Genomic DNA, 21,902 nt, shown 5'->3' with positions numbered 1-21,902 from the left:
ATCGACTTTAATTAATTGAAATTATAAGTCTACTAGCCGTATTCACCCGCTTCGCTGGGCATTTAAAATTAGCATTATTATTTATTGTCATTATTATTAGGAAGTCCAACACTCATATAAATATTAGCCTATCCATTAAGTACATGTATTTTCTACATAGATACTAAGTTTCAAGTCAATCGGATGCATGGTTCAGTAGTTATAACGGAACATCCGCAAAAACTACTGTATATATTAGTATAGATACACTGTTTTGATTCTACTGTCAAAGATTATTTATAATACTTCTATAATCACAGATTTCGCCAAGACTACACTATAAAACAAATATTAATAAATACAAACCATATGTAATTAATCTATTCTCAATTTGACTACCGACTGTAAGCAATAAGAAAAGTTTGACAATAAACAAATAGCATGCATGCGTACGTGTGTCAAATACATGGTAGTGTATGTAACGTTTTTTTATAGATTTAATGTATTTTTTATGCAGAATTTTAAAAAAATATTAACATTCTGCACTCCTTCTCTATATTCTCTATAAGTGTGGAAAATTTCATACTCCTCCGTCCGCGCAATTTTCGTAAAAAGGTGTACAAAGTTTTTGCTTCACGTATTAATATAAAGATATCGTTACTTGCACAGCGCGCAATGTACAAGATCGTCATCAGCTGACGCGCGGGGTCAACGGCCTGTAGACGCCATTGCGCGCTCACTTCCCTCGGTGTTATTAGTCAAATAACATAAATTACCAATATTAAATTAAATTGTTTAGTCAAATATCTGCTGCTAGGGTTATTGTATATTGGCGTCTACTGATTGAATATTAGCGTGCTCTTTTTTTAATAAATGCTTTATGTTGGTAGGTACGACAGGTTCCTTCAAACGGAAGAATAAGTCCCTGCCTTTGCAATGGAAACCCAGATCCGTCTCGCGACCGGAGGAGTACAGCCCGGCGCTGTCAGACACTTCGTAGGCAGCGGCTTGGCTCTGCCCCTGTCATTGGTGAAGTCCATGGGCGACGGTAACGACTCACCATCAGATGGGCCGTATGCTCATCTGCCTACAAGGGCAATAAAAAATTGTCTGAAGTTCTATGTGGTCACGAATACAAAACTCTTAAATTTCAAATGCTAAAATGACTAAAATATTTAAGTCGTAGATACGTGTTCTTCAAGTTTACGATCCAAGTAAACATAGAAAAACACAAAAATATATTATGCTTATTACCAGTTTGAATATTTTTTTGTTTAGTTGGGTAGACGAGCTCGCAGCCCACCTGGTGTTAAATGGTTACTGGAGCCCATAGACAACTACAACGTAAGTGCACCACCTACCTTGAGATATCAGTTCTAAGGTTTCAGTATAGTTACAACGGCTGCCCCACCCTTCAAACCGAAACGCAGTACTGCTACACGGCAGAAATAGACGGGGTGGTGGTACCTACCCGTGCGTGCTCATAAGAGGTCCTAGCACCAGTATGTTTGAATAGTGCAGTGGACTAACGTCTTGGTAATAAATAATGCTTAATTAAATGTAAGTGCGTGTTGAACTCAGCGCGACCGTATCCATGCAGCGTGCGTACGGGCGTACCTGAAACAAGAACAGATATTCACATTACATACCGCGACGGTCAGCAGTCAGTGGGGAGAGGAAAGCATTCACTTGCATATTGTAATAGGACAAAATTAAAAAATCAAAAAGTTTTTAAAATTAAACGGCCATTTTGAACAGCTTCATAGTTGTATTGATAGATGGCGCTGTTCCCAATAATTTCAAGATTGCACTTCCGACCGCGCTATCTAACGATGTCAAATTGTCAACCATTAATAAGAAAAATTGAAGGAATTTTTCAAGAAGTGGTTATTAAAAATGATAACGCTTTCATTGAAAATGTATTGGCAATAGCTTCAAAGGACAATTTCGCTAAAGAGTAATAATAAATAAATATTTACCAACAATCACGCCACGTTAACTGGTCCCGTGCTAAGTTCGTAAAGAACTTGAGTTACAGGTGCCAGATAACGGAAATAAATGTAAGATTTTTATTATACACATACCTATATTTAATATACATCCATAAACCTGGAAAAGACATTTATATTTATCATACAAATATCTTCCTTTGGCGGGATTCGAACCCGCGACCCCCGTATGTAGTGACCATGTCACTTACCACTGCACCAGACGGCCGTTAAAAAGAGATAGTTTTATGTCTTGCTTATTGCATGCATTTAAACTATTTTGAATGTCGACAGGACGTCGAGTCAGATTTAAACATCCAGTACGTAGTGAAGGATAGGAGTGTACGCGGAACCTATTACGAGTATCGATTAGGTGGTAATGTACCCGATACTTGATCAGCCGTGACCGATACGCTGTGACGTCACGAGCAGTGTACACAACTTGCAGACACATAGATAGTTCTAGACTTTATTGATAGAACACAACACATTCCAAGATGTGCGGGTAAATTCTCCATTGTATAATTAGAGCGTGTTATTGTTTGTCGACAGAAACTGATGGACGAGACTTTAATAGTGTCTCAATGTTCAAGCGGAAACTACATTTGACTACTGGGGGGCCCGGAAAAGGGCGTAACATCTGCTGGCCCACGTGCTCGTCAGTTAAAGGCAATAAAAAACGTCCTTCTCGCCTAACTTTCAGACCTAAAACCACAGTTAATGCACAACTCGTTAACTTATTTACTGGTGGTAGGACCACTTGTGAGTCCGCACGGGTAGGTACCACCGCCCCGCATATTTCTGCCGTGAAGCAGTAATGCGTTTCGGTTTGAAGGGTGGGGCAGCCGTTGTAACCATACTGAGACTTTAGAACTTATATCTCAAGGTGTGTGGCGCATTTACGTTGTAGATGTCTATGGGCTCCTGTAACCACTTAATATCAGGTGGGCTGTGAGCTCGTCCACCCATCTAAGCAATAAAAAAAAAACCGAGTTGCCTGACCGTATTAATCTTTACACTGTGTCCGTTTCGGTGCGTGCGCGATGTAAAATAGAAAGTGCTTTATTGCATTTTGTCGCTTTGTCGATAATTGAACATCACGCTAGTAATGTACGGAGTAGACAGAGACCGGCGTGCACCGACAACACCGTCCTATGCAGCTCAGACCACAGCATAGTGCTTCATGCAATAATCACCATTTATTTCACTGCATGTTTTTTTTTATTGCTTAGTTGGGTGGACGAGCTCACAGCCCACCTGATGTTAAGTGGTTACTGGAACCCATAGACATCTACAACGTAAATGCGCTACCCACCTTAAGATAATAGTTTTAAGGTCTCAGCATAGTTACAACGGCTGTCCCACTCCTCAAACCGAAACGCATTACTGCTTCACGGCAGAAATAGTCAGGGTGGTGGTACCTACCCGCGCGGACTCACAAGACGTCCTACCACCAGTAATTACGCAAATTATAATTTTGCTGGTTTGATTTTTATTACACGGTGTTGTTCCTTCACCGAGGAAGTCAATCGTGAACATTTGTTAAGTACGTATTTCATTAGGAAAATATGACATTTCTATCGGTTTTCATTCCTTTGCAGTCTTGTCCACAAGAGCACATCTATATAGCAGTTATCTGGAGTCTCATCTAGCAAACTGTGCAACGATTCCGATTGGTCGGCATCCTGTCAATAACAGTGTCAATAGAGTACCGACAGCTAGTGTGGCAGATAGCGCTTACTTCTGTATACGTATATGTTAAAATTGTAATTTTAATAACAATTAAGAGTTTTACAAATGTAAATTTTGAACAATGTGTGTAAATGCCGTGTGGAGTGTGACAATGCGCGGTCATTGCGCCCGGCCCTGACAATGACAGCAGCCTCCTGTCTGATTTATCTTAAATCTACACCGCTTGTAAATATTGTAAATTACTTTTGGTTCGTCTGGTGTCACGAACGGCGTCAACCTTGAGGCGTGAGGTCAAAGACATGATTCAATAGACTTAAAAATGTTAGTTACAAATGGATTTGAAAGGTTCACAGTTTAGAAATTGGCATTTTAAGATCAGAGAGCGATATGAACAATTTAATTATTCGTCTATTTTGTACGGAGATATCATACCATCAAAAGGGTCCCACGCCAGGCAAAGGCAAACCAAGAAACATTTGAAAATAAAAGCACAAAGCTTTTAAGCGCCGCGAATCCGACATACCAGGCGCGCATAATCGCGAGGAGCTGTACTGTCTCATTGCGCTCGGAACCGGTCGGCCGTGACGCGGGGTCGACGCACTTCAGTGACTAACCACGGGGTACCGTCTCGGCGCTCATGCATTCCTAGTACTATTTTCGCAATACTATCCATACTTTACAACAAAAAGGCTTCTCTGTCCAAATTTGCTTGTTCTCAAACAAATCTCACATCAGACCTTCAAAGAAGCCAGTTTAAATACAGCAAGCAAAGCAGCTACGCCGTAAGAAAAAAAGTATTTTTAGGATGTCAGAAAAAACCTTTTACCGAACTTGACACTAAAATATAAAAATCTTGCTTGAACTGCTCTGGCACTGACACTAGCATATAAAAACAAATCAAACCAAAGCCGTGTGCAAATAATAAGTCAGTACTCTCCACCGAGCTAGCCCGCGGATGCCCTCTGTTAACTATGACGAGTTTATAAATAAATGTAAATAAAAAACGTATTTATAAATGTCATCGTCCTTATAATAACAAACAGGACTTCAGAGGATTACCGAGTGTCGAGGATCGAACGCGATTTAATAGAATTGAACAGTTTAGTTCAATAGTTTAGCGCGCCCGCACGGTCCTCTTAGTGCAAAACTCTATACTCCTTTATTTTTTTAAAGGATTTTATGACCTGATAACTAAGACCTTCAAGTCATGTCTTATTCTTATTTATATTCTTAATTTTATGAAAAATGATGACCAATATGGAGTGAAATGAAATAAAAGGAAATGAAATGAAATGAAGATGATTAATTTGAGACATTAATCAACTCGGGTGAAATTAAATGAAATGAGATGAGATGATATGGGATGAAATATAATCTTCGTAAAATGGTGGTCATCTATTGAGATTTTTTCAATGGACTTTTTGGAGGATCCCGAGAAGTTACGACCGACGGCTTTGTTTCATTTTCCCACATTTGTGCACTTTCACAAATATTAAACAGTTAATAAACCACCTTTATTACACATTTAAACCTGAAGAAACACTAAATAGACAAAATAAAACAAATCACACAACTTCACTCCTCGCGTTCCCGCCAAAAATTCCGTCTATACTCCTTCATCACTGAATGTTACCAGCCCGTTGCTGGGCGCCAGTGCGGCTGGAATCCCTTCGTCAATACATTAAAGTACACTAGGCGCCCAACTCTCAGGCCTTCGACGTAAACAAACAGATGAGCGGTACTTAAAATAACCTATAATCTCTTTACGAGCAAATACATATACATATATGTGTAGATGTTCTCTGTCATTCATAAAAATGTAGGTGTACCGACGAAAGAAAGATCTTCCATCGAGCGGGTGATATTGCTCGGTAGACCGACGGTCCGAATGTTTTTGTTCGGAACTCGTATATATGCCAGCTTCTCTTGAAAATGTCGTAAGCGAGACGATCAAAGGCAGGCATCTGTCAAATACCTTGAGTTGTATGATGGCTACCCGCCACAAAAACTAGGATTTGAATTTTTCAAAATTCGCTTTAATACTGTATCGTGTCTCGGCGTTATTTAATTATTTAATGTGATGTTTGAAGTTATCTGTTTCGTCTCTAAGTTGTTATAGGGTATAGGAATGTACAAATGTAGGCCGGTAATGCAGACATGCAGACATACGGGTAGACGCGAGCGCGAGGGAACACCCGTCCTCACACTCTCACAGATACGGTAACTAGTTGATAATGACTAATTAACGCGATTTGGTTTCTTAATGGAAACATCGACATAACGAGATGGTGTTAAGTGGAAATCACCACGTAAGTGCCAGCTTCACTGGAAGACGTGAGGTCGGAGTATCAATTGATACTGTAAATCGGCCGCCCCGCCCTCCCGCTGTGGTCTACACGTTCTCCCACCAGGCATGACGGGAGTGATTTTTGTTTCACAATGCTTATTCCTTCATGGACGCACTTCATTAAGCTACAAAACCAGATTGATGGAGACAGCTAGTTGACGGAATCAAACGGAGGCACGATCCCCAGCAATGAGGGACCGATTGATGAGAGAGAGACTCCTTCATGGAAGTAATTTGTGAGTGTATGAGCTTAACAATTCAATCCAGGGTCAGTTGTATCGCTCGATACGGGTACTTCGGTACATTGGGACGTGTCATATCGTCCCGCGCATGCACCCTCCTGCTCACTCTTACGAGGTCGAAGGGTATGTAGCCCGAAAAATGTTCACTAGAACTTGATGTTTTGGGTAACTAACTGCTTAATGCATCAATTGGGCCATAAGATCGTCGGTCATGTTTTGCTGAACAAACATGTTGCGTGTACCAGACTTCCAGAGACAGCGAAGAGTTGTCGCGGAGGCTCCATACTCGCCGAAAGGGTTCACTAGAACTTGATTTATCGGGTAACTGCTAAATGCATCAACTGGGCCATAAGTTCGTCGGTAATGTTTTGCTGAACAAACATGTTGCGTGTACCAGGCTACCAGAGACAGCAAGGAGTTGTCGCGGAGGCTCCGCACTCGCAGGAGACCGGTTGGCCGTGAGCGGTCGATGATCCGCCGCCGCCCGCCGTCTTGGATGAGTGAACAGCCACGGGAGAGCGACGGAGGACGCTGGAGCGCCGACATGCACCGAAATTAATGCGCAAGCAAAATCATACTCTAATTCTTTGTTCTCAAGTTTATAATTTTGTTTAAATAAACATGTACCGGCTGTAGGAACTGTTTTTAACGGATAGCCCCATCTCTGATCAATAAAAGAAGTGAGCTTTATTCATTTTGCAAGTTTAATTCCAAATTTTAAATTTTAGGCAACGTTAATTAATTACGTACAGTGTTAACATCACAATTGCACTGAGATCAAAGTGTAGAGTATTTATTCTCTTACAATAATTCCTTCCAATCTAAAGAGGCTCATATTCAAATAGTTAATTGGCTATTCCTATCCAAATGTTTGTTTATAAAAACCTATTAAAGCTGCTTTTAGTTGATTTTCAATAAAAATAATCAACTAGTTATAGTTCAGTTAAAATGATGACTTTGATGTTTTATTACGACTCAACCAAACACAGATCTGTCAAAATATCTGTTACCGGTACGTACTACGTATCACCTATTCCTAGGTCACGCGTCCCACCCTTATGATTCAAAATGGCCGCGCAAACTTGCTTCATTTTAAATGTGACATCGCACGGGACGTGTGTGACGAGCGAGTAATTATATTTAGGGACATAATAAATGACAATGTGTAGTGACAATACAAGCTTAGCGGATCTCCGTCGATATCCGCAGTGACCTGGAGTACCCTGACATCTGACTCCGAACTGGGTGTCCCTGTACTGTGCGATATTCATAAATGATTCGAAAATTGAAGCGTCAGAAATGTTCAATGGTCTGTAAATGTCTAAAGTAAATTGTCCCTTCGTAATAAGGTGCTGGTAACAGGCAAGGTATAGATATACCTTTGAACACTTCAGTTCATGTTGCGATCCACACAGCCAAGGATAGGCAGGAATGGCGCAGGATAATCCAGGAGAAAGTTATTTGAGGAGGCCACGACCCCCAGCGGATTATCGACGCTAGGAAGAGGAGAAGGAATAAGGTGACCCTCTACAAAACTTGCATACGCCCCGTCATGACCTATGTAAGTGTAGTGTTCGCTCACGCGGCCCGAACTGCTCGCCCGGTTACGCCGACATAGCCTTTCAAGCACTGCTCTTGCTAAGGTCAGTGTTAGCAAAGTCGTCAGGTTTGAGTTCCGTGAGCTCACGTACTCGTTAAGTTAGGCTGGCATAGCCTCTCAAAGCTACCAACTTAGGTAGAAAAAAAGGTACTCTTAAAAATGTCGAAATTCTTATTTATGAGTTTCAGATTCCTTTTTCGGGATAGCGGTCGAGTTCCAGTGGTAGCACCCATAGCCAGGACGAAGACAGGACGAGCCCCACCGCCGCGCCGCCGGGGACCGGGCTCTCGGAATACGCGCGAGTCTCGGCAAGAACTTGTTGAACACATTAATACACATTTCATGTGTAACAAAACAACTTACGTCCGAATAAAACTATAAATTAAACTTCAATAGCACACTAAAAGAATTATTATTACGTTTTTGAATTATTATTACACTAATGATCTGAAAGACGAGTGCCAAGGCCGTTCGCGACGCGCAAACCAAAATAGTCTTAATTCAGTTGCAGGAACGCTTAATTTCTTTTAAAAAAGTTACACTAGATTTAATCTGACATATCGCTATAGGAAAACAGGTCTTTTGTGGTGTTTTTAAGAGCAGTTTTCTTTTGAACTTTTGTTTTGGTGAAATGAATTTGTGTTAGATACATAATTTAGTTCTGTTTCCGAAATATAATACACATCCAGCTCGGAGTGTATCCTACCGTCCGCGTCAGTCTGATTTTACTCTGTATCTTTATCGACTAATCGACACGTGCGATGTAGTACTGTCTACTCACTTCGATACTTGCGAGTCATAGACGTAATTAAAACTAGGTACTTCTACACTTTAATCTTGCGTTTTTTAGTGATTATAGTTTCCGTTTTGACTATACGCCATTGAATGTAAACAAATCAAATACATAGTTAAATCAGCGCGTGAGATACCAAGTTCACGCCAACGGCTCTGTCTGAGTGAGTCTCGCGGCTGACCGACGATAACCGGTGCTTTTAGGTACCCTAACCACCGGTCATCGTTCTCGTCGAACCTGTCACTAGCGACGAAGGGCTCGACGAGAAAATTAACCCACAGACACAGCCCACTGAGTTTCTCGCCGGATCTTCTCTTTGGGTCGCGTTTCCGATCCGGTGGTAGATTCTGCGAAGCACGGGTCTTGCTAGGGTTCGTGTTAGCAACATCGTCAGATTTGAGCTCCGTGAGCTCTCGAGAGGTTACGCTAATATGGTTTCTCTAGACCATCAGCATAGGTAGGATTAAAAAAAAAAGCGGCGGCACAGCGTCCGTGGCCACACGCCGCGCCGCGCCAACACACAGCCAGGGAACTCACTTGAATAGGAAATACAATCAATGTTACAGAATCTTACTCTCTAACTGTATCGGATTAGTTAGCGCGCGGCGGCTAGATCGACAATAGACACAGCTAAGTTTATTCAATTAAATTTTACTAGTGGTTATAATTATTTGAAATTATAAGTTTGAACATTAATATGGTTATATTGTCAAAGTTTTTTTTAAGGAGTTTCATGACCTGATAACTACGACCTTTAAGCCATGTCTTATTTTAATTTATATTCTTATTTTTATGAAAAATGATAATATGGAGTAAAATTAAATTAAATGAAGATAATTAATTTGAGACATTAATCAACTGGGATGAAATGAGATGATATGGGATGAAATATAATCTCAGTAAAATGGTGCTCATTTACTGAGATTTTTTCAGTGGACTTTTTGGAGGATCCCGAGAAGTTACGTCCAGCGGCTTTGTTTCATTTTCCCACATTTGTGCACTTTCCAGATATTAAACAGCTAATGAACCACTGTTATTACACATTTAAACCTGACAAAAACCCTAAATAGACAAAATAAAACAAATCACACTCCTCGCGTTCCCGCCAAAAAGTCCCTATGAACATGGATAGACCAATCTACCACAGATTATACAGATGTTTGTCGAACCCTGTTTCCATAGACTATACAGTATTATACAGCTCATAGAATCTCCAATGTAAAACTATTTACTAACATAGTATTCTGTCAATAATATTAATATATCTATGTCCATAATGACACGTAAAGTCGCAAATGTTTTATTGAACTCTGCTGCTGCGGTCAGCGGGCAAATGTTTAACGTTTCCAGCGCGGATCCTTCCAGAATCCCATTTATTATAATATGTTACGTTAGATAAATCTAATTGGATCTAATTTTATATATTATTGACGTCAGAAACTCGCAACGAGGACGACCAAGAGTTAGTTTTTATATAAATAGTACATTTGCCGTCTTCAGATCTCGGTGAATTATTTTATGAAATTAATATTGAGACCGACTGTATCTCTATTGGTATTGCTCTCCGCGCTGCCCCCGGGCGAACCGTCGTGAACAGAAAAAGGGCTTGGGGTCACGACTCTGTTGAGGAGTTGCGGAGGAGGTTGAAGATATTTTATTATCCTTGTAGGTAGAAGAGTATAAGAGCCACCTGATGGTGAATGGATTGGAACACAATCTTAATACAGACATACAGGGGAAACAAATCCTCATAAACTTGAAGGAACAAATGTCGTCCTTAAATAGGAATAAAGGCGCGACGTCATCATGTGATGAAATCGTCGTGGCCTAAAGGATAAGTGGTCCGGTGCATTGGTGTTGAAGCGATGCACCGGTGTTCGAATCCCGCAGGCGGGTACCAATTTTTCTAATGAAATACGTACTCAACAAATGTTCACGATTGATTTCCACGGTGAAGGAATAACATCGTGTAATAAAGAATCAAACCCGCAAAATTATAATTTCCGTAATTACTGGTGGTAGAACCTCTTGTGAGTCCGCGCGGGTAGGTATCATCACCATGCCAATTTCTGCCGTGAAGCAGTAAGTAATGCGTTTCGGTTTGAAGGGTGGCGCAGCCGTTGTAGCTATAGGTACTGAGACCTTAGAACTTATATCTCAAGGTGTATGGCGCATTTAAGTTGTAGATGTCTATGGGCTCCAGTAACCACTTAACACCAGGTGGGCTGTGAGCTCGTCCACACACGCAATAAAAGAAATTAGTGAATTGCTTAGATTTTGTCTATCAACACCTTGTATTTGTTTAAATTAATGAAAAATATCCGTTGACGAGCTAATTAAATAGTAGGTAAATTAGAGACGAAGCAATAAAGTGTAATGAGCATGTAATCGAATCATGGGTTAAGGCGTCGCCGATCGTGTGCTCCGAACAAAAACAATAAGATTGAATTACGAATAACGCACAATGACGCCATCTTGTTTTCAATTCGATCGTAATATCAAAATATAACATTACTGCATATTGCTTGTACGATTTATATGACTCGCTTTGAAATTTAATGTAAATTCTAGTGTAGTTAGTAAATTTAGACACACCATTTTTGTATTTTATTCGATTTCCGGAAGTCGTTGACATACCTAATTCAAATTATCTTTATTTTAATCTTTTAATTTTTTATTGGCATTGTATTATATCCGTATCCCGGAGTACCTTGCAATATTCGTGCTCCCGGACGTCGGATATAATGCATATGCTGACAATAAAACACGCAAGACTAACTCGTAAATATTTAAAGTACATAGTTTAAATATTTTGACAGTTGTACTCCCAAGCTTGTCGTAAATTGCTTGTATTGTATAATATATTTTACTAGTGGTCCCGTAGTAGTCGAAATTCGACTATAATTAATTGAAATTATAAGTTTGAACATTATCATGGTTCTATTGTCAAAGACTATTATACTTCTATAATCACAGATTTCGCCAAGACTACACTATAGACAATTAATATTAAACATAAACAATATTAACCTATTCTAAATTTCACTACAGATTTTAAGCAATAACAAAATTTTGACAATTAACAGAGAGTATATGTGTGTGTGTCAAATACAGGGTAGTGTGTGTAATGTTTTCTTTATTGATTTAATGTATTTTTAGGCATAATTAAAAAAAAAATTATCACTCTGCACTCCTCTATATTCTCTACAAGTGTGGGAAATTTCATACTCTTCCGTCCGCGCAATTTTCATAAAAAGGGGTACCATGACATGGGGTAAATTGGGATCCTGGGGTAAATTGGGACAAACCTGCGGAAGATTCTCAAAGTACCTGTAGCACGGAATCTACCTAATTTTGTTTATGTTAATATTTATCAATGTATAGAAGAAAAACCAAGTTAACTATGGAAGTACTAAATATGAGTTAAGTTGGTCCCAAAAATTCGTCAAATTAAATTGAAAATAGTGGTTGAAAAGTGCGTTTTAAAACAGCTTAAAGAACTTTTAAAAAAAGTAATATTATCGTTGTTTTTTCAATAAGATCACAGTTTATATAAGTTTTTAATACACCTGGAAATACCACAACAAACGGTAAGTTGCAATATTCTTATTTTAAATACAATATTTCGACAAAATAAAAAATGTATATTTTTTCCTTTCTTTTTGGGGAAAATTGGGACGTATGTAGGGTAATTGGGAACGAGACTGGAAAAATTAGGGACGAGAAAACACAAAATTGGAACGCCAAAAGACAAAATAGGGATGGCTTGTTAGGGTTGTCACTGATATCTTATAATAGATTTTTTAGCCTATACTATCACTTAATTGCGTGATGTAAAGAAGGTTAATGTGTTTATCAGTTAGTTTATGTAAGTATTATAGGTAAAAGAAAAGTATATATATAATTACTTTTTTTTCGCGACATTTACCTTGTAATATCTGCCCGGTCGTATGTTCTTTATAGCAATAAAAAAAATTAAAAGTTAAAAGAACTCAAACGAATCAAAACTTTTGTTATTTCAGAATCTATTCACGCGTCGAATCATGATTTTGTTAACATTCAAAACGCACACACAAATAAAAACAGGCCTCAGATTTTAAATGTAACATTAATTAAAAATCCGAGATATCCAATTATGAGTGAGTGAATTAATTGAGTTTAGTTATTTAGCTTAGAAAGAATTTCTTTTATTTTTGTTATTATTGGCAGTAATCAGATAAAGCTGTTTTTTTATCTTATTCACCTGATATCTTACTCTTGCTCAAAGATTATTTTGAAAATGTTGATTAAATAAAATTGTATTATTGCATTTCCAGTCCTTTTGTTTTATATTTTTTATTCTATTTTATCATTTTGTTTCAGAGTTGTGATTTTTAAGGAAATTAAATAATAATTTTCTAAAATATAACATGCACATACTTTTTTTGATCATTGTATTGTTGATTATCATTCACGTCACATCGCTTCGGAATAGAAACCAGCTTAATTTACACTATGTTGTGTATTGTGCTTAAATTATGGATTGTATTCATCATTTCGGTCCATATAAATAATTATATGGCACCTACCTATATGTCGCAGTACTGCGAGTTGACAACCCTTACAAATATCCCAATTTAACCCTTAACCGTGTCAATTTACCCCGGACGCTGGGTAAATTGGGACGGCCATTATTTTACCGATTATTTCTTTAAAATTAATAATTAAAATTATGTAACGGTTTTTATCACCTAAGTAGGTTCAAGACTCAACTTATTTCTTTGGTTGAGCAGTGACTATTTAATTGGAACTATTTTAAAATTCAATCTGAAGGTCGATTTTGTCCCTATTTACCCCATTGTACGGTACAAAGTTTTTGCTTCACGTATTAATATATAGATTACATTTGTCATAGAGATAGCAGCGTCTATATTCCATATAAGCATTAAGTAAATAAAAAATGATTGGTGTCCAAAGGACATTGACGAACTAAACTGTAATAGGCCAGTCTTAGTCAGAGTCATTGCTTGACGAGGAATGAAGAAAGAAGACGACAAAATTACGGAAAGAATCCCTATTCCTACGTACTCTGACTTGGCGCTGTTGAAAAAGTCCTACCGTACTAGCTCTCACTCAATATGTTAAACGATAATTATTAGTTCAGATACACCGGAAATACTTTCTAAATACGGAGCAGTAGTTCAGACAATTCTTAATAAAATATATACCTTTAGTCACAAAGCTACATTGGTAGTTCGATTAAAATTAAAAATGTTAATTTATTTTATGAAACATTTTATTGTCTTCATTTAGAAGCCATTACACTCTCGCTTTTGACTAGTTTATAACTGTGACAATATATTAAGTGTATAATCTATGACTGTGACATTATTACTTCTGTTAAATAATCAGTGTTGCCGCGTTTATTTTGAGTGTGCCGTAATTATAACAATACCAGGTATATTACACTTGGTATTGTTATAATTAATAGGATCAGCGAATACTTATCTAGTATAATTGATATACATTTAAAAGCAGTCAAGAATACGAACATGTCCAATTAAAATCGCAGAATGCTAATAACTCCAACGTTATGTACAACAATAACATTTGTTTTCACTATTTTTACCAGAAAAAAAATGTAAACAGTATATGAATGAAGCGCTCTTACTTTCAGACGGGAGTATCACGCGACGCGACCTGCTCGCCGCCAATAAACTATTAGATTTGTTTTTGTGAAATGCTCTGGCGCGTTTATAATTACTAGAGGTCCCGCGGTAGTCGAAATTCAACTATAATTAATTGGAATTTTAAGTTTGTACACTATTATGATTGTATTTTATACTTCTATAATCACAAATTTCGCCAAGGCTACACTATAAAAAATATTAACAATGACAAACAATATTTATTCTCAATTTGACAACAGACGTCAAGAACAAAAATTTGACAATAAATAGTATGCATGCGTGTTGCGTCAAACACATGGTATGTAGTGTGTGTAATGTTTTTTTTATTGATTTAATGTATCTTTTATGCATTATTTAAAAAAAATATTAGCATTGTGCACTTCTTCTCTATATTCTTTATAAGTGTGGAAAGGGGACGGCCCATTTCAGGCCCAAAGCGGACAATAGATTAGAGAAAAAATACTTAGTGCATTAATTTTGTCATAAATAAATATGCATTTACTTTCTTCCAAATAAGCGCCACTACAGTTTACAATAAGTAGTTTAAAAAAAGTAACTCTATTGAAAAAAAACAAGAATTTTATTTTTGCGGGAAAAATATTGCCAACTTCAAAACCTTTTACGTATTAAGTAAACATTTTAAGTATATAAAAAAACATATAAATAAATCATTTTAAATATTATCATTAATCAATCGATTTTAATCGATTTTAAGCACATAAAATAACATCAAGGACATACCCATTGGACTTTAACTTGTTACTATACTTGAGACCTTAGAACTTATATCTCAAGGTGGGTGGCGCATTTACGTTGTGGATGTTTGTGGGCTCCAGTAACCATTTAACACCAGGGTGGCTGTGAGATCGTCCACCCATCTAAGCAATAAAAAAAAACTTAACTTGTATTGTTATTTAAAAATGTACAACTATAACAAAAACATAAAAAATAAAATATAATGTGTACTCGTAAAAAAAAGATTAAGAAATAAATCCAATATCGGTTATTTAAAAAAATGATCGATATATGAATTTCATGTAATTATTTTTCTTTATACTGACAACACTGATTTTAATCTGACTGACTGACACTTCGCTTGCTGCTTGTGCTTGCGTTCAAAATGGATGTGTTTTGATTTTTCTTCGATTTATTTTGCTTTCATCAATAACGTTTCATACTACGGCTGAAAACCATTGTGTGAATTGTGGTTTTAACCTGACCGAGATTTAAAACCGTGTATATGCTCTCCTGTGCTATTTTTAGATGATTTACTAATTGTGTATGAAGATGAAGAAAATATAGAATAATATAGATATTTAAAGAAGTATGTGTGTTTTTTATACCCTAATAACTACAATTGGATAAAAATACATTAGGAACATCTTAAACATTAAAAAAAGAAAAGTTCTTGAGGTATTTATATAGAAAATTAACCTCAAAACGAGTTTTTTATTTTTATTATATTTTTTATAATAGTGGCGTCAATTTCAATATATTTTTTAGATATCTAATACATTTAAGAATTTGAATCAGTCCATTTTTATAGTAATATTTAATGTCCACCTTGGGCCTAGCACACTATGGAGAGTGGGCAATCCCCTTTCATACTCCTCCGTCCGCTCAATTTTCGTGAAAAGGGATACAAAGTTTTTGCTTCACGTATTAATATTATAGATTTAAAATCGAGCGAGCGTCTCATTTGGTTGAACGTTTGTGTGACGGGTGAGTTAGACCGGCGGACTCTGGAACCACCATCCCCGGTCACCGTCCTCGTCGAAGCGAATTAACCCACAGACACAGCTCAATGAGTTTCTCGCCGGATCTTCTCAGTGGGTCGAGTTTCCGATCCGGTGGCAGATTCTGCGAAGCACTGCTCTTGCTAGGGCCAGTGTTAGCAACACTTCCGGTTTGAGCCCCGTGAGCTCACCTACTAGTTAAGGATACCCTGAAATAGCCTCTCAAGGCTATCAGCATAGGTAGAAAACAAAAAAACCGCGTGTTGACCGTATACCGTTAACTCTTGATTGTACAGAACAGCGACTGCTTCCCTCTTCTAATCAGGACGCGTTATGGTTGTGCGGCAGAAATAGGTAGTATGGTTGATGGGATCTACTCGTGTGGGCTTCCAATAATGATAATAAATAACTGGGAACAAATCCAGCCCGGAATTAGAATTCCCTATGTCATGGCTACCAGAGACTGACTTACATACTTATGTTTAAATATATACATATATAGATAATAAACACAAAGATGAAGAACAAACAAACCTGTTCATCACACGAATGTTTGTCCGATGCGGGAGTTGAACCCACGACCTTCAGCGCAACAGTCAAGGCCTCTAACTACCGCACCACTGAGTCAGTCTAATTAATATCATTACACAGGCTCAATATCTCATCACGAATGTCGTCTACGTCCTTCCTAAGGTACATTTTTGTAATCCCAGTACATTTTTGAAAATTTGATGTATGTTCGTAAACATATTGAGGAGTTTCCTAAAAAGTCGGACATACATAATAGAAATACTAGGAACAAACACAAGCTTGTTGTGCCGATGAGTAGGTTACATAAGATACGAAATTCATTCGGGTGTTTGTCTGTGCGCCTGTACAACAAAATCCCACAAGATGTTCAGAACCTACATATACATAGGTTTAAGAAAACTATTAAAGAACATCTGTGCAATAAAGCTTACTATAAAGTCAATGATTATCTAGAAGATTGCACAAAGTGGGAATGAGTTGCTCGCTCCGGGTATTTCAATATTGTAGTAATTGTTACGTTATAATACTCATTGTAAAAAACTCATATTTAAAAAAAATAATGTAATATTAAAAAAATAATAAATAACAATTTATTAAAAAAAAAAAAAAAAAACATGCCCGCTGAGTTTCTTGCCAATTCTTCTCAGGACGGAGGCTAGTTCTTGTGAATTGGCGGTAGTTCTTTTGACGTTCAACAAGTATGTACTTTCATTTATGTTGAATAAAAATTTTTTTGATTTGATTTGATTTGATTTGATTTGATTTGATTTGTACATTAAATGTAGACGTATATATATTGAAGTCGTCGTGGCCTATAAAGGATAAGGCGTCCGGTGCATTCGTATGTAGCGATGCACCGGTGTTCGAATCCCACAGGCGAGTACTAATTTCTCTAATGAAATACGTACTCAACAAATGTTCACGATTGACTTCCACGGTCAAGGAATAACATCGTGTAATCAAAATCAAAATACTCAAAATTATAATTTGCGTAATTACTGGTGGTAGGACCTCTTGTGAGCACGGGTAGGTACCACCACCCCACCTATTTCTGCCGTGAATCAGTAATGCGTTTCGGTTTGAAGGGTGGAGCAGCCGTTGTAACTATACTTGAGACCTTAGAACTTATATCTCAAGGTGGGTGGCGCGTAAATACGTAGATTGTTGAATTGTGGATGTCTATAGGCTCCAGTAACCACGTAACACCAGTTTAGGCTGTGAGCTCGTCCACAGATCTAAGCAATAAATAAATAAAAACTTAGTTAACTCGATACAAATTCAACAGATACCCGCATATCCGAGCCACGAGGTCATATTGGAGAATATAGTTAGTGTAGTGAACATTAAAAACTACTAAATTCGTATGTAATACGTATTTTTCATCGGGGAACACCGATACTGAAGAGCCATGTTTACGTTGCAAACTCAAATAAACACGCTCCGAGGAATTTTTATAACAACTCAGCGTTCTGTTTGTTATCGTAACGTTATTGTAAACGTAATCATTGTAATAATAATCGTTAGCTTATAAAACGGTTTATTTTAAGGTTTGATCTAGTTTTAAGGGAAACGGCAAAGGGAAGTTCTTCTATCGACGACCGAAGGGCGGTGTCATTGTTGTTTCCAACTAATGTAAATTTGGACATGTCGTTAGCGTGATTCAGAATGTTGACATATTCCTCATACTATATTAGCTACCACTATACTACTATAGTTTTGTTCGTTTTTCTTCATGGACCCAACGCATGCTTCACGCTATGTAGACAGACTGTTTAGTTGCTGATTCGCTACGGTTCGTCCGAACTTACAATATCTTCACCTATTTTCCCACTTAAGACTCTATTTCCTAAGGCTACCTCAAGCTATCTCAAGAACGAGCAAGATCTAAGCGGGTATCTATGAATTCCACCATCTAAGGTTGGTACGCTATTTCTTCCCTTAAGCAATTGATATCCGTTGTATAAATACAATGCAGACTTCAATCTCGTGGTGGACAGTGACACCGCGGGCTCTGGCCTGGTACAGTTAATATCATTGCGTCTATAGTAACTAGAAGGCATTAACACTCCTATAAATAAAAAGATGAAGGCCATGTCGTCTAAACACTGCAATTGATCTTAAGTGCTTATTATTTTTTAACGCCTACGAGATTCGCTTTGAAGTCGACATTAGGAACACTATACCAGCTCGGGATTCTAGGGACGGAGTGGAATGGGAGAACTGAAGTCACTGTGCCTCACTCTGCAAAGACGTACACCCAGCGATTCCAAATTATCTTAAATATTTGAGCCGTGAGGTTCTCAACACGGTTGGCATCGTGATGTAACTGACGTGGATTTGTTTATCAGATGGTCTAATGATCTCCTCTTTTTTTTTTATTGCTTAGATGGGTGGACGAGCTCACAGCACACCTGGTGTTAAATGGTTACTGAAGCCCATAGACATCTACAACTTAAATGCGCCACCCACCTTTAGATATAAGTTCTAAGGTCTCGAGTATAGTTACAACGGCTGCCCCACCCTTCAAACCGAAACGCATTACTACTGCTTCACGGCACAAATAGGCAGGGTGGTGGTGGTACCTACCCGTGCGGACTCACAAGAGGTCCTACCACCATTAAAAGTCTTTTTAGCGAAATTTACAGGAGCAATAGTTATTAAGCATCCTCGGCCTCGACACAGCAACCAATCGACTTCAAAGAAAAACCTCGGCTTATATCAACGAGCGTGCAGTCCGTAAGCAGCATCGGGTTACAGTGTCGACTTATACGTTCAACTACGCGATAAATATTTAAGTACGTTGGAAACGAGAAACAATGTACGCTTGTGAGATATAGAATTACAGAGCACCGCAGAAATCCTTGTAACTCGAAACAGCGCGGAGGACAGCACGTGGTATCAAATGTGAATGCAAAACGAGTGAATCACTTCGAAGATATTTAGTAACGCTTATTAGATTAGTTGGAGTTTGTCCGGTACCGCCGCCGTCTCTACGGGCAGTAGGGGTCCGGAGTCACTGATTCACTTCTTCTGATTAACGCAAAATATATTTTTTATCGCTTAGATGGGTGGACGAACTCACAGCCCACCTGGTGTTAAGTGGTTACTGGAGGCCATAGACATCTACAATGTAAATGCGCCACCCACCTTGAGATATGAGTTCTAAGGTCTCAAGTATAGTTACGTTTTCGTAATATACCTAATGACGTTTTTTTCAATTTCACGTTCGCAACCTATACGATGACGGAATCACTTAAAACCGTGCGAGTTTTGTAATTTACCGGCGGTATATTGAGGCTTGTTAGAGATTTGAATCGCCCATGGACAGCAGCAAGTCCGTGTTGAGATTTATATTTATTGACTTAAGCGCTTCAATTCATTGTCCGTTGACGTAAAAAACAGTAAAACGAGCTGCGAGAGAAGGGAGGGTGTTGTTGTAACGACAATACCAATGCGGTAGACAAGCGTAGTCGTCCGTGAGCACGACGTCTGCGCGCTGAGCGAGACCGACCCGACCCCGGGACTGAGCCTCAGGGCGTCTAACAACTAGCCCGAGCCACTGAATATTCTAATAAACCCGAGATCAGGCCGTAACTACAGTCTTAATCATAGAAGCACTTATTAAGCCTTTTGTCCCTTTCACACATTAAACAACCGGTAGCGACAAAGGGAGACGGTCACCTGTTGTGCGCTCCCCCGAGCCGTGGTTCCTATTACGTACATTAAACTTTGTTCTGAAGGATTGTCCCTGTTCCTTTGTTTTGTGACAGTTTTTTGTTTTATTTTTGTAAGTAAGTTCTTTGAAATGGGGTTTTCATATTAATTAACTTGGTTGTAACTTGTTTTTCTGTTGCATATTACGCAGCCAGTTATGTGTTGTTATGCGAATTAATCGTAACAGTCGAGTGTTCCTTTACAGCCAATGCATCAACATGAAACATTAAATTTGAAACTTATTACTGTTCTGTACTCTTATTACTGTTCTGTACTCTTATTACTGTTCTGTACTCTGTACTCTTATTACTGTTCACCGCCCGTAACTGAAGCACGCTTGAAATGCCAAACAAAATCGAAAGGTGGAATCTATAACCGCCGTTCATTTGAGAAGTATAATTTTGAGCATAATATTTGAACGAGACTAATATTTTAAGGTTGGCAGCACAGTAGCCAATTTGAATATAATCTATGGCTGGTACAGACGGCGGGAAAGTAAATTGGGAAACTAACGCAATTTTGTTATTTTAATTCGAAAATGGGACGGCCACATTTTGTTGTGGCTTTGTCTGATTTATAATGTATTTCCTTAAAACAATCGGAATTTGTTCACAATCACAGAGGTTATTATAATTAGATTAGATATATTCAAACAATACTGTAGTGTAATCCTTAAAACAACGGCTGTTTGTCAAAGCCCGTCAAACAGATTAACCGGACCAGAGCGACACCGCGTGCTAATATTTAAAAAATAAGCGGTTATTATTACATCAATTGTTCGTTTAAGTCTACAAACGGACCCTCTAATGGTACTTAGCTACTCGTATGTAATATAATTACGTCATAAAACACAAATTGTTTTTTTTGTAAAAATTGTTTACTTTACAAAAACTCCTTAGAGAAGTGTGTCACATTATCGTGTGTAATTTGTTTGTGATCCTAGTACTAAATCAAGTGAAATCAAACTGCGAATAGCTATTACATTGTTGCATTGAATTCCTGAATATCATAATATAAACTTTTCAAAACAAAAAAATGTTGGGTTCGCATAGTAATTTTAGTTGTATGTTGAAAGTTATTATAAATCTTGAGATTTTTTTTTTATTGCTTGTATGGGTTAACGAGCTCACAGCCCACCTGGTGTTAAGTGGTTACTGGATACCATAGACATCTACAACGTAAATGCGCCACCCACCTTGAGATATAAGTTCTAAGGTCTCAGTATAGTTACAACGGCTACCCCACCCTTCAAACCGAAACACATTGCTGCTTCAGGGCAGAAATAGGCAGAGTGGTGGTACCTACCCGTGGAGACTCACAAGAGGTCCTACCACCAGTAAAAAATGAGCATTCCTACAAATGAAGGTTACCTCCGCGTGCTACCCTCTACACTGTGATGTCTGCGGACCACAACGAGCGGATCACTTGAACCTGTATATACAGTTAGCCAGTCACAGGAGATTAGTGTCTAACTAGAGATAAGAAACAGCTAATAGTTCCGGTTAAAGAATGGTTATTAACATCCCGTGTGCGGCGCGTCACCGGGACATCTGCCGCGTTGCCGCTCTGAACCGCAGGAGCGTCCGGGACGGCAACCTCGCGCTCCGCCGA

General features: G+C 38.2%; 1 protein-coding gene across 2 annotated transcripts in view; it reads right to left on the bottom strand.

The window, feature by feature from the left end:
• Positions 1-21,902, bottom strand: part of LOC101736977 (RNA-binding protein Musashi homolog Rbp6) — a 98,872-nt gene that overhangs the window by 72,873 nt on the left and 4,097 nt on the right. The window lies entirely within an intron of this gene.

The sequence above is a fragment of the Bombyx mori genome, chromosome 24 (assembly GCF_030269925.1).
Source record: "Bombyx mori chromosome 24, ASM3026992v2".
Lineage (NCBI taxonomy): Eukaryota > Metazoa > Arthropoda > Insecta > Lepidoptera > Bombycidae > Bombyx > Bombyx mori.
Note: the sequence above shows the minus strand (reverse complement) of the source record. Positions and strands in the feature narration are given on the sequence as shown.